This window comes from Lactuca serriola, chromosome 5 (genome assembly GCF_051521515.1).
Source record: "Lactuca serriola cultivar US96UC23 chromosome 5, Lser_US96UC23_V15, whole genome shotgun sequence".
NCBI lineage: Eukaryota > Viridiplantae > Streptophyta > Magnoliopsida > Asterales > Asteraceae > Lactuca > Lactuca serriola.
In genome coordinates, this window is record NC_136412.1 from 331,128,371 (window position 1) to 331,147,133 (window position 18,763).

An 18,763-nucleotide genomic window follows, 5' to 3' on the forward strand; every position below is an offset into this window, starting at 1 on the left:
TCCTATTATATATTCTACTCAATTTTGAGTCTTGAGGGCAACCCAATAGGACCCTGCTATTATTAGAAATATCACCAACTAGTTAATGATCTTGGACACACTTCCAACAGTATCCCACTTGGACAAGTCATCAACTAGATATGCATGGTTCTATATTTCTCAAATAATCAACAGAGAGAATGCCATCCAATGCATCTGCCGAACTCTGATCTAATCAATATCAGCCCTCAGGTAAGTGATCAATTATTCCTTCATCCTAATGATATCTGTATGAATTCGAGACATGGATAATGGTCAATCCCATAATTCAAAATTATGTTTCCCGATATATAGATTTGTGATGACTACATCTGACTACTAAATCGAACACATCAATTCTAGTCAGTACCTGACCAGGTTTCAAGATGTCAGCACCAAATCATCGAGGGGCCCATAGATATTGCTTCTCCTATTAAGGCACAAGGGACGAATAAACTTTGACTACATAGTCCTTGTCTATTTCATCATATCACACATGAATGCACCCGTTATAGCCATCAATTACGAATAACGTTGAAGTACACCAATGCATAGCAGAATCATAGAGCAAAGCCCCACATGTATCTCGGTTTGAAGAACAGAAGATATTACCATCTTAGAATTACTTGTGACTAAATCCATGAAGTAATCTCTAAGTGCGGGTTGTTCCAATGCTTAAATCTCCATAAAGCACTCACGAGTGTTGACACAATCACTATGTTATGCCAATCAAAATGGTCAATCCACCAACACTCATGACAATCTTGAATCACTACTTACTTCCAAGAGTATGACCGACTGTGGAGGTTTAAGTATTTAGTACTCGGGAAGTGGGTTCTAAACATGCAAAAGTGAAACACAGTAATAAATAAACAAAAATGATAGCAATCCAACACTTTATTAAGTCTCTACAAAACAAACATCACTTCTATTACAAATTCATACTGCTCAATGTTTCAAGGATTATCAAACTAAACAACTAAACAACTATTCCATATCTTCAGCAAATCTTATGCCTATAGATCTCGTATGACTATCATGCTTGATCCTTGATAGTGGTTTAGTGAACGGATCGACTGGATTCTCCTCTGACAATACTCTGCTCACAACAATATCTCCATCCTCGACTCGATGTCTTACATAGTGGAACTTTCTAAGTATATGTCTTGAGTTACCACGGTCTTTAGGTTCTTTAGTCAACGCGACTGCACCCTCATTGTCACAAAAGATTTCCAAACGATCCTTGGTGCTCGGAACGACACCAAGATCATCAATGAAATTCTTCAACCATGTAGCTTCTTTTGCAGCCTCACTAGCTGCTATATACTCTGACTCGCACGTAGAGTCTGGCACTGTCGACTGCTTGGAACTCTTCCAAGCGACCGCTCCTCCATTAAGCAAGAATACCCATCCTGACTGCGAACATGAGTTGTCCCTATCAGTTTGGAAACTTGCATCTGTATAACCTGTAACTTTCAACTCATCCTTACCCCCATATACCAAGAACATATCCTTTGTTCTTCTTAGGTATCTCAAAATGTTCTTTACTGTCGTCCAATGACTTTCTCCTGGGTTGTCCTGAAAACTGCTCACCATACTCAGAGCAAATGAGACGTTGGGACGAGTACATGTCATGGCATACATGATCGATCCTATAGCAGAAGCATACGAGACTCGACTCATTCTTTCATGTTCATCACTAGACTCAGGACATTGAGTTTTACTCAATTTTGTGCCATGTTTCATAGGTAGATACCCTTTCTTGGAGTCCTGCATCTTGAATTTCTTCAAGATCTTATCCAAGTATGTACTTTGGCTTAGCCCTATTAGATGATTTGATCTATCTCTATAGATCCTTATACCAAGTATGTATGCAGCCTCCCCTAGATCCTTCATAGCGAAACAACTCCCAAGCCACGTCTTAACACCTTGCAACGTCGGGATATCGTTTCCTATAAGGAGTATATCATCCACATACAATACTAGAAAGAATACATTACTCCCACTAGCTTTGATATATATGCATGACTCCCCTTCACTTCTTGAAAATCCAAACTCCTTGATCTTTTCATGAAAGCAGAGGTTCCAGCTGCGAGACGCTTGCTTTAGTCCATATATGGAGCTTTCAAGCTTACACACTCTATTTGGATATTTTGGATCTATGAAACCTTCAGGTTGTGCCATATACACTTCCTCTGTGAGTTTTCCATTAAGGAAAGCGGTCTTCACATCCATTTGCCATACTTCATAATCACGAAAGGCTGCTATGGCAAGTAATATCCTAATAGACTTGATCTTGGCTACTGGTGAAAAGGTTTCTTCATAATCTATTCCTTGAGTCTGAGTGTAACCTTTTGCAACCAACCTAGCCTTGAATGTGTGCACATTCCCATCCATGCCTATCTTCTTCTTGAAGATCCATTTACACCCAACTATTTTAGTGCCAGGTGCAGGATCAACCAAATTCCAAACTTGGTTTTCATGCATAGACTGAATCTCTCTTTCCATGCTTTCCTTCCACCTAGCAGCTTCAGTGCCTGCCATCGCTTCCCTATAGTTGGATGGCTCATCTATATCAATCAGTGTACGATCACTGATCAATATGTCTCCTTCTGTACTCACATGGAAACCATAGAATTTAGGAGGAAGACGAACTCTATTGGATCTGTGAAGGGGAGGTGGAGATATATCATTTTGTTCACACAGGTCGCTTAGCCTCGGTTTGAGTTTCCTTAACGAGCTGCTGCACCTCAAGTTGAGTGCTAGTGTCTACTAAAGGTTCTTCTTCATTCAATTCTTGAAGCTCTTCAAGATCTATGCGGCTCCCATTGTCCTCTTTGGAAATGAGATCCCTCTCAAGGAAGAACCCCCTTCGAGCAACAAACACCTTGTTTTCCGAAGGCTTGTAGAACAAGTATCCAAACGATTTTTGCGGATAGCCAATGAAGTAACACTTCTCTGATCGGGGTTCAAGCTTGTCATTCGCCTCGCGACGAACAAAAGCTTCGCATCCCCAAACTTTTACATGTGCTAGAGAAGGACGTGTCCCACTCCACATTTCATAGGGTGTTTTAGCAACCTTCTTAGTAGGTACGAGGTTTAGGATATGGGCGACTGTCTCTAAGGCATACCCCCAAAAAGATATCGGAAGTGTAGCTCGAATCATCATAGATCGAACCATGTCTAACAATGTTCGATTTCTCCTCTCAGCTACACCATTTAACTGCGGTGTTCTAGGAGGAGACAATTGTGAAACTATACCACAATTCTTAAGATGATCTTAGAATTCAAGACTTAAATACTCTCCACCCCTATCGGATCAGAGCATCTTGATCTTTCTGCCCAATTGGTTTTCTACTTCGTTTTGAAACTCCTTGAACACCTCAAAGGTTTTCGACTTATGCTTGATTAGATAGATATATCCATATCTACTAAAATCGTCGGTAAAAGTCACGAAGTATCTTTCTCCATGTCTTGTGGTAGATTTGAAGGGTCCACAAACATATGTGTGGATGAGATCTAACAAATCCTTGCCTCTTTCACAGTGGCCTGTGAATGGCGCATTTGTCATCTTGCCAAGTAAACAAGATTCACATACATCATCCGATTTGAGGTCAAATGATTCCAAGATTCCATCAAATTGGAGCTTGGCAATGCGTTTCCTATTTATATGGCCAAGTCGACAATGCCACAAACACGATTTATCTAATTCACTATTAGATGAACCAACATTCATAATTAGTTTATCAATATCACCATCACAAACAATACTTTCATACACACCTTTACAAGGACTAGCTTTGAAAATAAAACAACCATTCTTATAAACCAAAATGTCACCATTATCATTATCAAAAGAAAATCGACAACCATCCTTATAAAGTGCATGAAAAGAAATAATGTTTCGTGCCATATCAGGCGAGTAGCAACAATTTAATAAACTAAGACAAACACCACCACTAAGCATTGGCTCATAGTTCCCAATCCTTGTAACAACTGACTTGTGCCTGTTTCCCATGATTAGGTTGAGCTCACCATGCTTCAACTTCCTACTTTGTCTTAGTCCCTGCATATCAGAGCAAATGTGAGTACCACATCCTGTATCAAGAATCCAAGAGTTAGAAGTAAATGTGCTATGGAATTCTATCATGAACATACCTGAGGTGCTAGCCACCTTGACTTTGCCCTTCTTAAGGTCCTCGAGGTATTTAGGGCAACTACGCTTCCAGTGTCCCTTTTGCTGGCAGTAAAAACAAATGGCCTCACTTGGATCTGAAGAAGGAGCTATTTCTCCTTGGGACTTTTTCTCGGGAGGAGGACCAGACTGTCCGACCTTACCCTTACCCTTCTCTTTGGGTTGAGGCGCCCTTTTCCTTTTGGCAGAACCACAGTCAACAGCCAGCACGGGAGCAATAGGGTTAGAGTTGTTAGGCTTCTTCATGCTTGCTTCAGCAGTTTTAAGCATGCCATGTAACTCCATCAAGGTTTTGTCGAGGCCATTCATATTGAAGTTCATGATGAACTGAGAATACGAACTAGTAAGCGAGTTCAAGACCATGTCAATGGGCAACTCCTTAGGCAGCTCAACACCTAGATTCCCAAGTCTGTCTATGTACGACTTCATCTTTTGGACGTGCGCACACACAGAAGCTCCCTCTTGTAGCTTACATGCCATGAGGGATTTAACGATCTCGAATCGTTCTTGCCTTGCTTACTCTTGAAACATTTCCTCGAGCTGCTGGTTGATATCAAAAGCACCCCATGTCTCAAAGTTCTTTTGGAGACCAGAACCCATGGTTGCTAACATAAGGCAAGCTACTTTGGTCGATTCATCGTAATGCTTGTTGTAGGCATTAACTTCTTCTAGGGTAGGGTTTTCTCCAAGCACCGGGACATCTTCGTCGAGAACATACTCCTTGTTCTCATATCTTAACGTGATCCTCAAGGTTCTGATCCAATCAAGATAGTTGGATCCATCCTCCTTGAGTTTCTCCCTATTAAGAACCGGCATGAGAGAGAAGCTTGAGTTTTGAGTTGGAGGATGAGGTGGAGGGGGAGGAAGCAAATTGTTGTTGTTGTTGTTGTTGTTGTTTGCTTGGTTCGACATCTACAAAAGATAAGACCCTAATTAGTTTGATATAAGTCCTTAATTAATAATTACCCTAAATGAATTATTAGATTAAGGCTAGGATCCATGTTTGGCTTCGTGATGCGTAAAAGGATGCCGTAAACACACCACAAAGTTATTTAGGTAGACAAAGCTCTTTGTCAGTTTCAATCACCATGAAATTCATAGATCTTTGAGATTCGTTGACTATCAATGGCATGTTCATCTCGGATTATGTTCATCTCAAATTCAATGATGGGGATGTCGGGGATCATTGAATAGATGGTGAATCACCCATACAAAATTGTGTGGTCCCCAACTCAAGTTACACTTGAGATTCGCGATTTTCACATCATTCTCTACTTATACTCTCTAATTGACGTGCCAGTTAACCACACGAGCTCCATCAACAAGTTATAAAGAGAATGTGCAATTTTTACGGACAACGTAAGATTCACTTTATTTAAATAAAACGGGATTTTGTTTTATACTTGTATTTAAAATACTTTTAGATCGACCATTATCACTATCGAACCCTTTCGGTAACTCCATTCACAAAATGCAATGGGGCGGTGAGGGTGGTAAGCGCGAAGCATATTAAAAACCGACCTCATTAGGAATCATAGAGACCTCCTTAAACCCCTACATTAGAACGGGTGAGCCTAGTCGAGGTAAGACCGACAATGTCAATATTTAAAATACGCGAGGACGCATATTGCAATTCTTTTATACAATATATGGATCTTACATATATATAAAGGGGCAAATTTAAAACTCTTTAAATCTAGTTGTCTATTATTAATTCAAATTAATTACAACCATGCAATATAACAATTAATAAAACATGAGGGATTAATATTCAAATTCATAAAACTATATTATAAACAATATTAAAATATTTAAAATCACCATTTAAATAATATTTATCTATTATCAGATTTACACAATTGAAATTTGACATTTATCCATATTAAACAAAACTTCAAATTTGAAATGGAACAAAAATCCCGAATCTGCTGAGCTCACGTCGTGAGCTTATAGCTCTCACGTCGTGAGCTGTGATTAGGGTTTCATACATTTCAAATTTTTCATATCTAATCCAATTAGGTAATTATCCATGCAAGATAAAGTCTTAATTTGAAAAATAAGCAAGATCAAAACTGATAGTTCTGATCTGCCAATGTTCACGTCGTGAACTACTCTTTTCACGTCGTGAACTTAGGGTTTTTTTTTTTTTTATCAAATTACGAATTTTTCAATTAAACTTACATCATTCAGTTCCAAAGAAATATTTTAAGAAAACATGGATGTAGGGTGATAGTAACCATGAACCAATGGCTCTGATACCACTGTTGGGAAACATATGCATCAAATACACTCTATAACTAGGCAACGGAATAATCGAAACAACAACACGATTTACCTAAGTGTACATGCACCCTATGGATCTATGGCTTCATACTATTACTTCTACCCTAGGAAAACCGAAAATATAAGAAGAATACTAACCTCTTTAGCAACCAATGATCTTCGAGCTTGACTCCTTGTGCATGCTACCTTGTTTGGATGATGAGGATCCAAACTAGAATCCCTCTCTTGGTTCACACCCAATGAACTCAAAAGAGTAGAAACAAATATAAACTAGGAGGGATGAACTCACGAAAATTTCTTCCACAATGAGGGAGAAAGAAGGTGGCGAATACTCAAGCCAGAAAATGAGCAAGGAGGAATGAATCCCTAAGGCCCTATTTAAAGCCTTGGATACCTCCTAGGGTTTTATCCTTCCACCCATGTGGGATGGGATATGCTATGAACGAAATTCCCTTTATCCAAAGAGAATTTTCGTCCACCCCCCTTCCTTCTAGGGTTCTGGAATGTTCCCTGATCAATCAACTATTGATTAATTCACATTCAACCCTTCTATTAATTAAACAGTTAATTAATTCCCAAATTATTTTCCAATTAGTTTCTAATTAATTATTAAACCATAATAATTAATAAACTAATTACTCCTATTATATATTCTACTCAATTTTGAGTCTTGAGGGCAACCCAAGAGGACCCTGCTATTATTAGAAATATCACCAACTAGTTAATGATCTTGGACACACTTCCAACAGAGGGAAATTGTTTTCGCCCTCAAGATTTGGCGGCATTACCTCTATGTAGTTCGATGTACCATTTACACGGACCACAAGAGTTTGAGGTATCTCATGGATCATCCGAATCTGAACATGAGGCAGTGTCGGTGGTTAGATGTGGTGAATGATTACAATTGTGAGATCATATACCACCCGGGGAAGGCCAATGTTGTGGTCGATGCGCTTAGTCGCAAGGCATCCCTGATAAGAGACATTTGCTTGAGGATGACGGTGGTGACTCCGCTTCTGGAGCAGATCCCGGAGGCCCAACAGGAGGCTATGAAGGAGGAACATCGGAAGAGCGAGCGTATTATGGATCAGGTTTCCTCCTTTGGCTATGATATTCGTGGGTTGCTGACACTATACCGTAGAGTGTGGGTTCCATATCATGGAGGTGTACGCTAGGTTTTGATGGAGGAGGTGCACAAATCCAGGTTTTCTATCCATCCTGGGGCGACGAAAATGTATATTGATCGTCATTCTGATTACTGGTGGCCCTGCATGAAGCGGGATGTAGCCCGATACGTTGAGAGATGCTTGACCTGCAAGAAGGTCAAGGCAAAGCACTAGAGGCCCCACAACAAGATGCAACCATTACACATCCCCGTGTGGAAATGGGAAGATATCACCATGAGTTTCATTACTAAGCTTCCCAGGACCGCACGTGTGGTTGATTCGATATTGGTCATCGTGGATCGGTTGACCAAGAGTGCTAATTCTATCCTGATCCAGGAGAGCATATTGACCGAGAAGTTGGCCGAGATTTACATGTGTGAGATTGTGGCACGACATGGAGTGCCCGTCTCGATGGTGTTAGACCGAGATGCCCGTTTCACTTCCAGATTCTGGAAGCGGTTTCATGACGAGATGGGTACTCATCTCCACTTCAGCACCACTTTCCACCCTCAGAAGGACGGACAATGTGAGAGGAGGATACAGACTCTCGTGGACATGCTTCGCGCATGTGTCTTGGATTTCGGTGGCAGTTGGGATACGTATCTTCCGATAGCGGGATTTCCGTATAACAACAGTTACCATGCCAACATAGACCGACCTGCCTTTGAGATGCTCTACGGGAGGAAGTGTAGGACCCCAATCTATTGGGGCAAGGTCGGCCAGAGGGTCATGGGGAGTACCGAGGTGGTACTCAGGACGACGAAGACGATTCAATAGGTTAGCAACAGGCTTCAGACTGCTCAAAGTCGGCAGAAGAGCTATGCCGACAGACGCCGATCGGACCTGGAGTTCCAGGTCGGGGATAAGGTCCTTTTGAAGGTGTCACCCGTTTCAGAAAACGGGGAAAGCTAAGCTCCAGGTACATTGGACATTTTAGAGTTGCAGCCCAGGTGGGCAAGGTGGTGTACAGGATGGATCTGACGGCCGAACTTAGTCAGATACATAGCACATTCCATGTCCCCCAGTTGCGGAAGTGCTTAGTAGATGACTCTATAGTGGTGCCTCTAGAGGATATTCAGGTGGACAACAGCCTGAACTACATCGAGCGGCCAATAGCTATTCTCGACAGAAAGACGAAGGCGCTGAGAAACAAGGAAATAGAAATGGGGAAGGTGTAGTGGCAGCACCGCAGGGGATCAGAATGGATGTGGGAGCCAGAAGACGAGATGAGGGAGCATTACCCTGAGTTATTCCCGACAGCAAAAACAGACTTCAAGGACGAAGTCTAATTCAAGAGGGGGAGATTTGTAACATCTGGGATTTATAAGGTGCTATTTTTATTTTTATAAGGTTAATAGTTTTATAAGGTTTGGGCTTAGACCTTTGGGTCCTTCTGATTAGGATGAGGAAGCACCGTACGCGGAGCGTACCTTTCCATGTACGCTTAGCGTACTCAAGAGACTAGAACACGGAAGCCATGCAGGTATGCTGGGAGTACGCGCAACTTACGTATGCATGTTCTAAAACCCTAAATTTTAGGGTTTGATCCCTATATAAAGGACCTTATGCCCTTGGTCCAACCTCCCTTTCACCCTTAGACAACCACCACGAAAACCCTAACTCATATTTGTGTGTTTTTGTGATTTGGAAGCCACTAGAGAGCATTTTAGTGTTGTTTTGGTGTTTAGAAGAGAAATGAGGTTGAAAAAAGGAGCAAGGATTCAAAGGGAGCTTGTAGATTTAGAAGATTAGCACCATTTTTGACTCATTTGAGGTATCAAGCTTCAAACTTGATCATTGCATGTTTAGATTCGATTTTGGGGTGCTTTTGGTCACTTTTGGACTCCATTGTTGAGGTTGCTTGAATCTTGAACATAAGAGTTGTCCTTTTGGGCTCTTAGAAGTACTTAGAGTAATAAAAATCGGACCTTGATGGTTAAGCCACAACCATGCAAGTGTTTGAAGGTCACAAAGTTGGGTTAAGGACCAAAAATCATGTTTTGACCCCAACCATGCATGCAAGCACATAAAGTTTGTGACTTTATGGACTAGGATGCCTTAAAGGACCTAGATCTACATTATAGAGGTGAGGACTTAATGGGTTAAGTCACAAATGAATCCCCATGGAAGTTGACCGGTACGCCGTGTGTACACCCTAGTTCGCTACGCGTACCGGGTCAACTCCCCATTTTGGTCAAGGCCAACGTACGCTGGGCGTACGTGCCAGGTATGCCGCGCGTATGCATGTAAAGTGGCGAACTTGGGCTTTTGGGCCTAAGAAGTCTGGGCCTGGATAGTTGGGTCTCAAGGCCCACTATGGAGCAGAGTTTCTGGGCCTAGAACTAAGACTTAGAGTATTGGGCCTTTTGGGCCATATTAGGCCACTCGAGATTATTTATTTTGGGCTAAGGATTTATTGGAGTTGTGAAAAGGCCCATTTGAAGATTTGGGCCCAATTGAGAAAATTGGGCCATTAGTGGGCTAATAGTGGGTTAGGAAAGATAAAATAGAAATGAGCCGTGGGTATGGTCCAAATTAGACCAAAGGGGTAAAATGGTTAATTTACCCTAAGAAGTATTATGGATTTTGACTAAGTGTTGTTATGATAATGATAGTCGGGGAGTCATTGGAGCAGCTGTTAGAGATTCCTTCCAGTGATATTCGACATCCAACTTTACGAGGTGAGTTACCTTCCAGTAGAAGTGGGTCTAAGGCACCAAGGACGGCCCACTAATAAGATTTATGGTAGAGATGATTATCTTTGTGATAATTATCTGGTATGTTGCTATCTGTTATGATTACGTGCTAGTATGCTATGATGTTATGTGATATGTGATATGAGGGGTAGGATAGACCCCAATACCGGTCGATAGGGCCGAAGGGGTATGCCAATACCCAGATAAGTTAGGTAATATATGATTATATGTTTATGCACTAGGATGCTATGTGGTAGAGTAGGGGGTGAAATAGTCCCTGGTACCGGTCGAAAGGACCAAAGGGGTAGGCCAGCACCATGATATGTTAGGCTAAGTACCGGTCGAAAGGGCCAAAGGGGTATGCCATCACCCTGGTATGCTAGGCTAAGGTACCGGTCGATAGGACCGAAGGGGTAGGCCAACACCCAGATATGCTAGGCAGTTACCGGCTGAAAGAGACCGAATGGGTAGATCAATACCCGGATATGATAAACAATATGTATGTTATATGGCATGTGGTATGATGGGGGAACTCACTAAACTTTGTGCTTACGGTTTTAAGTTTTTGTTTCAGGCCCTTCTCTTCGAAAAGGAAGGAGCCGACACGGTAGCAGGGCATCACACACATGATTTTCCGCACATGAGATTCTTGGGATTTGTACTCTAACACTATTACAATTCGATGATATGGTTTTGAGACATGTGATCTATGGTTTTTATGAAATGAAATAGCTTGATGATGTTTTCTATAAAATGTTTTATGAATCGTTATATTAAAAATGAAATTTCTGGTCTGTATTTTTGGGATGTTACACCAGTGTTGTGTATGATTAGCATACACGAGTGGCTGCATGGTTAGTGGAAGTTTCATGAGTGAGTATGATTTGTAGAAGTTCAGTGAGGAATGATTAGCCACTCTCAATAGAGTGAGTATATGGTGTATGCGTATCCTAGGAAGTGCTTTAGTGCGATTGGTATGTTGCTTAGCTGGTTTTGGGAGTATCAGCAAGAGTAATTACTTAGAGGATCCAAAATGATTCTTAAGGAAGGTACGTTTATGTGTGGAAAGTAGTATTAGGTCAAACAACTGAAAGCACATGATCTGTACTCGAATCAAGAAAACCCCTCTTAGAAACCATAAGAAGTCAACAATTGATTGAAGAACAAGGATTAGGAGATTTAGACGCGAAGAACACAATCAATTACTTGGTTTGCTTGAATTCATCATGTTTAATCTAGTTTACTATGCATATGTGTTTTTCATATTTAAGTATGGGATAAAACTCCCTAACTTTCGTTTATCATAGATGAACCTAATAAGTATGTGTTGATTTTGACTTTTATAGATTAATTTATGTTGGTTTTTACTTGTGTTTGATCATAACATGTTAAAGTTCTAACTGTTATCACTTCTTTACAAGTTTTGTGTAGTTAGATGACCATTGTAGTTGCAAGAACTTGATATCTAGTTATTTATGATCATTGAATTGCTAGATCTAGAGACTAAACATATCTTAGGGTTAGGTGGTAATAGTTAGAAATTTTGATTGTGTTAGAGAATATTAATTACCCATATTATATGATTGATTGATTGTCTTGATCATAGATAAGAAATCATTAGATCTTGTCATTCATAGTCCAAATAACCTTAAAATCAACTTGGTGTCCACTTGTTGCATGACCATGGTAATAGTAGTTCACGAATTGATAAAACACTAGGAAATCAGAACAACATAACTAGTAACTTCATAATTTGGTAACCAACATAAATAATACTTTGGGTAAAGGTGATTCGAAGCTAAACGCAAGTACTCTTTAAATCTTCATTTTAAATGGTTTTTTGTTTTCTTTAGTTCAAAGTACTCTTAGTTAATTGTTAGTTAAATTACTTGAATTAAATTTTTCTGAACTTGCAAAATTAGATAAAACCCCATGATTTACAGTCTTTTATTTAGTTTAATTGGTAGCAATAGTTTTTAGCTAGAATCATACTCGTTCCCCTTGAGTTCAACACCCTACTTACCTTTACTTTACTATTACGTAACTAGGTACACTGCGTATTGTGTTTTAGCCGGTTTAGATTATATAGGTTTATGAATTTAAAACTTGTGGTAAAAAAATAACACAATTTTATTATTATTATTATTATTATTATTATTATATCAACGAGAAATAAGTTGTGTGAGAAAAAAATCCGACTCAAGATGATACACAAGTATGGTGCGTCTATTACATGTATGGTGTTTCAACTTCTACAATCTACACTTCTACCAATGTATTTTACTTATTACAAAAGATTATTGGCCATGCAACTTATCCTACATACCACCACTCTCGTTACCTTTCTACTACTGTGTATTGTGTTATAGTCGACTTAGATTAGATAGGTTTTAAAAATTTAAAACTAGTGGTAAAAAAAAACAACACAAGTTCTTTTGATATCAATGAGAAATAGTTTGCATGATAAAAAAACAAATAGTTTGCATGAGAAAAAAAAAACAGACTCATGATTATACACAAGTATGGTGCGTTCCAACTTCTACAATCTACACTTCTACCAATGTATTTTACTTATTACATACTAGTTGTGAGACCCGTATATTATACGGGTTGATTAAAACAAAATGTTAAGTACGAATGATTAAATAGAAATTTTATTTGAATTTGAAATTGAAATAAGTGAAAATTATGAGAAAAAAAGCATGCAAAAAATAAATAAATTAAAATTATGTGTTTAGTGTGTACTAAACGGGTTAATGATAACAAAATGTTAAACATAAAGGTTTAAATTGTAAATTTATTTGAAATTTAAAATTTAAAATTTAAAATTTGAAATTAATAGTCATTATGGTAGGTTTAATTTATAGAAACTAAATTAATGATATATTGAAAATGAAAATTAAAGTAATGACAAGTGGAAAATAAATATATCTCAAATTATGACAAAATGACATGTGGCTAATTTTATGAGAGAATGACATGTGGCAAAGTCATTTTCATTTATTAGAGTAGACTAGTTGTTGTGAAACCCGTATATTATACGGGTTGATTAAAATAAAATGTTAAATAGAAACGATTAAATAATAAGTTTATCTGAATTTGAAATTTGAAATAAATAAAAATTATGAGAAAAAAAACATGCAAAAAATAAATAAATTAAAATTATTGTTTACTTATCAGACCCGTATACTGAACATGTTAATTATAACAAAATGTTAAACACAAAGGTTTAAACTGTAAAATTATTTGAAATTGAAATTGAAATTTAAAATTTAAAATTTGAAATTAATATCATTATGGTAGGTTTAATTTATGGAAACTAATTAATAATATATTATAAATGGAAAATGAAATAAATGACAAGTGGAAAATAAATATATCTCTAAATTATGACAAAATGACATGTGGCAAATTGAATGAAAGAATGACATGTGGCAAAATCATTCTTATTTATTAGGGTAGATTGTCCATGCAACTTATCCCATGTACCACCACTCTCGTTACTTTTCTACTATTAGTAAGAATGCCGAGGGATCAAAGTTTTGGCTTTGCAAACACTGCAAAGTCCAATATACAAGCTCATACACTAGAATCCACACTCATTTCTTTGGGGTTCATCCTAGGAAAAATGTTGAAATACGAAGATGTCCAACTATGGTTAAGGATAAAGAGAAGCTACTACGACTTCTGTGTAAGGTGAAAGAAGTCGACTTAAGGAAGCTTTTGGTGTTATGGAGCGTAATATGGTGGACATAAAATCATTAGAGACTTGTGTGACAATGATATATCGTTCTATGTCTTACGGGATCCTCAATTCATTGAAATGTCAATACGATCAAACAGGGGTGGAGATTGCCAAGTTTCTAAAAAGGGCTATTGAAATCATTGGTGCAAATAATGTCTTGCAAGTCGTAACAGATAGGGGTGAGCAAAAACCGCACCGCAACTAAAACTAACCGCAAAAACCGCGTAAACCGCAATCGATAAACCGCAACCGCAATAAAAACCGATGGTGAGATTTTCTGTTTTTCAAAAACCGCAAATTTGCGGTTCGGTGCGGTTATTAGTTTTCAAAAACCGCAAAAAAAAAAAAAAACCGCACCGCACCGCATATATTATATACATTTTTTTATTAATTATTAATATATTAAATATTAAAATTAAGACAAGTTTCATGGATGAAAGATGGATAAAATACTAGAAGATAAAAGTGTTGGTTTTTTGTTATGTTTAACTTTGAAAAATTGTGAAATTAGACAATTTTATAATATTTATTGTTAATTACTATTGATTTGATGTTTTTAAGATATTAGTTGTTTGTAATTTAAGTTAGTTTTCTTATACCTTATGGTTTTCCTTATTATTACAAGTAATATGTTTGAACTTTTAAAATCGTTTGAGCTCTAAACTATGGTTAAAAACCACACAAAATAACCACACCAAATCCATGCGGTTAATAACCGCAACACAGAAAAAACAAAACCGCACCGCAAAAATAACCGCCTAACCACACCTCAAAAATAATCGCAGTAAGCGGTTTTGAAAATGGATTAACCGCATTTGCGGTTAGTGGTGAGGTTTTGGCTAATAACCGCACCGAACCGCACCGCGCTCAGCCCTAGTAACAGATAATGCGACTAATTGCAAAGTTGTCGAACGTTAGATCAAAAAGTTATACAAACATATCTTTTGGTCACCTTGTTACGTTCACACTTTAAATATGGGTTTCAAAAACATGTCAAATGAATTTTATTGGTTAAATGATATTTATAAGAAAGGAAAAACAATTGTCAAGTACTTTATTAACCACACCCAATTCTTGTCAATGTTTCATAAAAATTCAAAATTAGATTTGTTAAAGGGGGCTCAAACTGGTTTGCATCACACTACATTTTATTAAGAATTATGGATTGTATAGTCCTTAATTCTTGGAGAGATTGGGTTAAACATGAGTGAGATTTACCACTAAACCAAAATTTCTACTTATAAAGTTTTGTGATGGTGAAGGGCCTAAAATGGGTGAGATTTATGAGAGAATGCGTAACATGTTGGGTGAAATCAAAAACACAATGCAAGAAAATACTTTTTCGAACTATTATCCACAACATGAGAAAATAATTTAACTAGGTGGGAAAAAATGAATATCCAACTACATTGTTTGGGGTTTGCATTAAACCCACAAATTTATGATAAACAATATTTTCAAAAGTGACACCTAGTGGTATGCAAAAGAAACCACAAAATCTAGACAAAGAAGTTGAGCAAGGTGTCATGGAAACCTTTCGTAAAATTTCCAAAAGATGAGGGGGGGGGGGGTGATTGGTGCATAATCACATAGTTTGATACATTCCCAATACATTATACAAGAACACAATTCCAATTCACATGTCCAACATACTTTACTAAATGTTCCTAAATATCAAACTATGTTGTAACCATTAATAAGATAGTTTGACCAACATCATAAACAAAATCCATATTCCATATTGCTAAAAACAAACATGCTTCATTAACACTCTTTGTCCATTCTCCATGTTTTCTTCATCTAAATTCTTAAAACCATTTCTTCTAGTTGTGAACTTGAGCTTTCAATGCAAGTGTTTTCAGGATTGATGTCTCATTTTTTGTGTGGCTCTGATTTTATATGAATCAGAGAAATGGGATAAGAGTCAAATGTTAGAATGAATGAAAACCAATTTGTTGACTCTTTTTTTTCATTTAACTGATTTCTTTTCCTATTATGATTGTAAGAATACGTACTTCAATTCCTTTCCGCAGAAGAGCTACTAATAGGTTGTGAAAGTAACTTTTTGCTACCATGGCCAATTCGAGGTTTCGGCTCCATAGTTTGACCACCAATCTATTGCATCCATTTATGTCGCCTCCATGGCAAAAATACCTTTTTTATATCGATTGTTAAGACTACCCGTCTGAAACAACAGAAACCCCTCGAGTGTACAAGTATCTTATAGCAACATGGTCCTTGCTTTTTCACTAGATTGAGGTTTATATCCATCTGATGCCTTTTTGATCGCGTTGAACATTTCAATGAATTGAGGATTCCGCAAGACATTGAACAGGATACCATTAACACATAAGCCTCTAATGATTTTAATGTTCACCCTATTACGCTCAATGATACCAAAAGCTTCATCAAGTGTCCGCTCTCGACTTCTTTTACATTGCTCCGAAGTCATTGTAGCTTCTCTTTATCCTTAATCATAGCTGGACATCTTTGTATTTCAACGTTCTTCTAAGGTTAATCCCCAAAGAAATAAGTGTGGATTCTAGTGTATAAGCTTTGGACATCTTCATATTTCAACCTTGCAATGTTTGCAAGGCCAAACCTTTGACCCCCCATTCATTCATAGTACTTGAACCAATAAGAGTCTTTTCAGAATTTCTTTGGCTTCCTACAACATAATTTGATGGTGTTTCTTCTTCATTCTCATGAAGATCAACATAGTTTTCTGCTGCTTGTGTTTCACTATCTTGTGGCTGTCTAAAAGCTTTGCCAAAATTCCATTTTCAAAGATGAAAAAGTAGAAGTAGAGAAAAAACATAGCACACAATAGTAGAAAAGTATCGAGAGTGGTGGTACGTGGGATAAATTGCATGTCAAATACTCTTTTTATAGAAGTAAAATACATTCATAAAAGTGTAGATTGTAGAAGTTAAAGCACCATACCTACAATCGACGCACCAGACTTGTGTATCATTAAGAGTCAGATTTTTTTTCACACAACCTATTTCCAGGACATATTTGCAATCGACGATCCTAACATACAATTGGCGATCCGAATCACGACTTTAGATAATCCGATTTGATAAAAACATGTGTCCATGGTCGTTAAGAGGGATCAGAATGTAGTTGTACGAGAGTACATTTTCGATGGTGACTGGATTGCAAACATACCATGTTTGGGTACATCGTTTCAGGAACATAGATCGTGTCTATTCCAGCGATCCATGTGACTTTCATGTCAAACTAAGAAGCCGAAACCTCGAAATTGGTCTTAGTAGTAAAAAAGGTACTTTCACAACTTATTAGTAGCTCTTCGGCGGAAAGGAATTAGAGTACGTATTTTCATAATGTGAAAAAAAATCGGTTAAATGAAAAATAGTCGACAAATTGGTTTTTATTCACTCCAACATTCGACTCCTAGCTCGTTTTTCCGATTCGTATAAATTTGAGCCACACAAAAAATGGGACATCAATCCCGAAAGCACTTACATTGAATACTCAAGTTCATGACTAGAAGAAATAATTTTGAAGAATTTAGATGAAGAAAACGTGGAGAATGGAGAACTAAAAAGACAACGGATAGATGTACTTGTCAGTGACCAAATGTTATTGTTTTTGTTTGTTAATGCTTCTGTTTTCGAGTTAAACTGTTACTGTTTTTCGAGTTCTACCATATGATGTAAATGATATTTATGTGTTAATAAAGCATGTTTGTTTTTGGTAATATCGAATCTGGATTCTATTTATAACGTTGTTGGTCAAACTATCTAATTAATTGGAAAAAGTGTAACGTTTTAACATTAAAAAAAATTAAAATCACATCTTAATAGGTTAACATATTAATTAGAAAAGATAAAATTATAAAAATGGTTCCTGTGGTTGTCAAAATTATATGATTTTAGTTCAAAAATGTTTTGTGGTGTAAAAGTAGTTCAAATTTAGATACCTTCTTTATTTTTGGTCAAAAAAATGTTGACTTTAACAACTTGGTTGTTAACTTTTTCAAAATGACAATTTTACTCAACATGTACCATTTATGCATCTCTTTCTTTTTAAATTTATTCAATTATATATTTAAAATAATACTCATTTATAAATAGAGAAATTAAATATCATCCTACCTTTTATTCCTACATATATTCGTACTTATATGAAATGATGATATGTGTCATAGTTTAATAAAATTAATTATATTTTTGGACACTTGTCATCATTTCAAATGGGTAGGAAGATAATTAAAAATAAAAGTAGGAGGATATTTAATTTCTCTTATAAAAATTAATACAATCAAAGAGAAATAAACCCTTAAAAAGAAATTAAACAATAATTAACTAAATATAAACTCATAGTACAATAAACAAATATTTTTTAATATATAGATATTATATATTAAAAAATAATATTTATTAATATATAATAATATAATAAAGAGAAATTTAAAAAGAATTTAATAGGCAAATTATTAAAGTTAACATTTTTTGACCAAAAATACGCAAGGTATCAAAAATTGGACCACTTTTGCACCACAAAACAATTTTGGACAAATATCATATAATTTTGACAACCACATGGACAATTTTTGCAATTTAACCATTAGAAAAAGTGTAAATATATGGAGTTTTTTTTGTATATTATAACAATGATTTGATCCGCAAGGATC

At 37.0% G+C, this 18,763-nt stretch overlaps 1 pseudogene; it reads right to left on the bottom strand.

Moving 5' to 3' along the window:
• Window positions 1-1,005: 1,005 nt before the first annotated feature.
• On the bottom strand, window positions 1,006-1,794 carry LOC145050984 (secreted RxLR effector protein 161 pseudogene; annotated as a pseudogene).
• Between the last annotated feature and the right edge of the window lie 16,969 nt (window positions 1,795-18,763).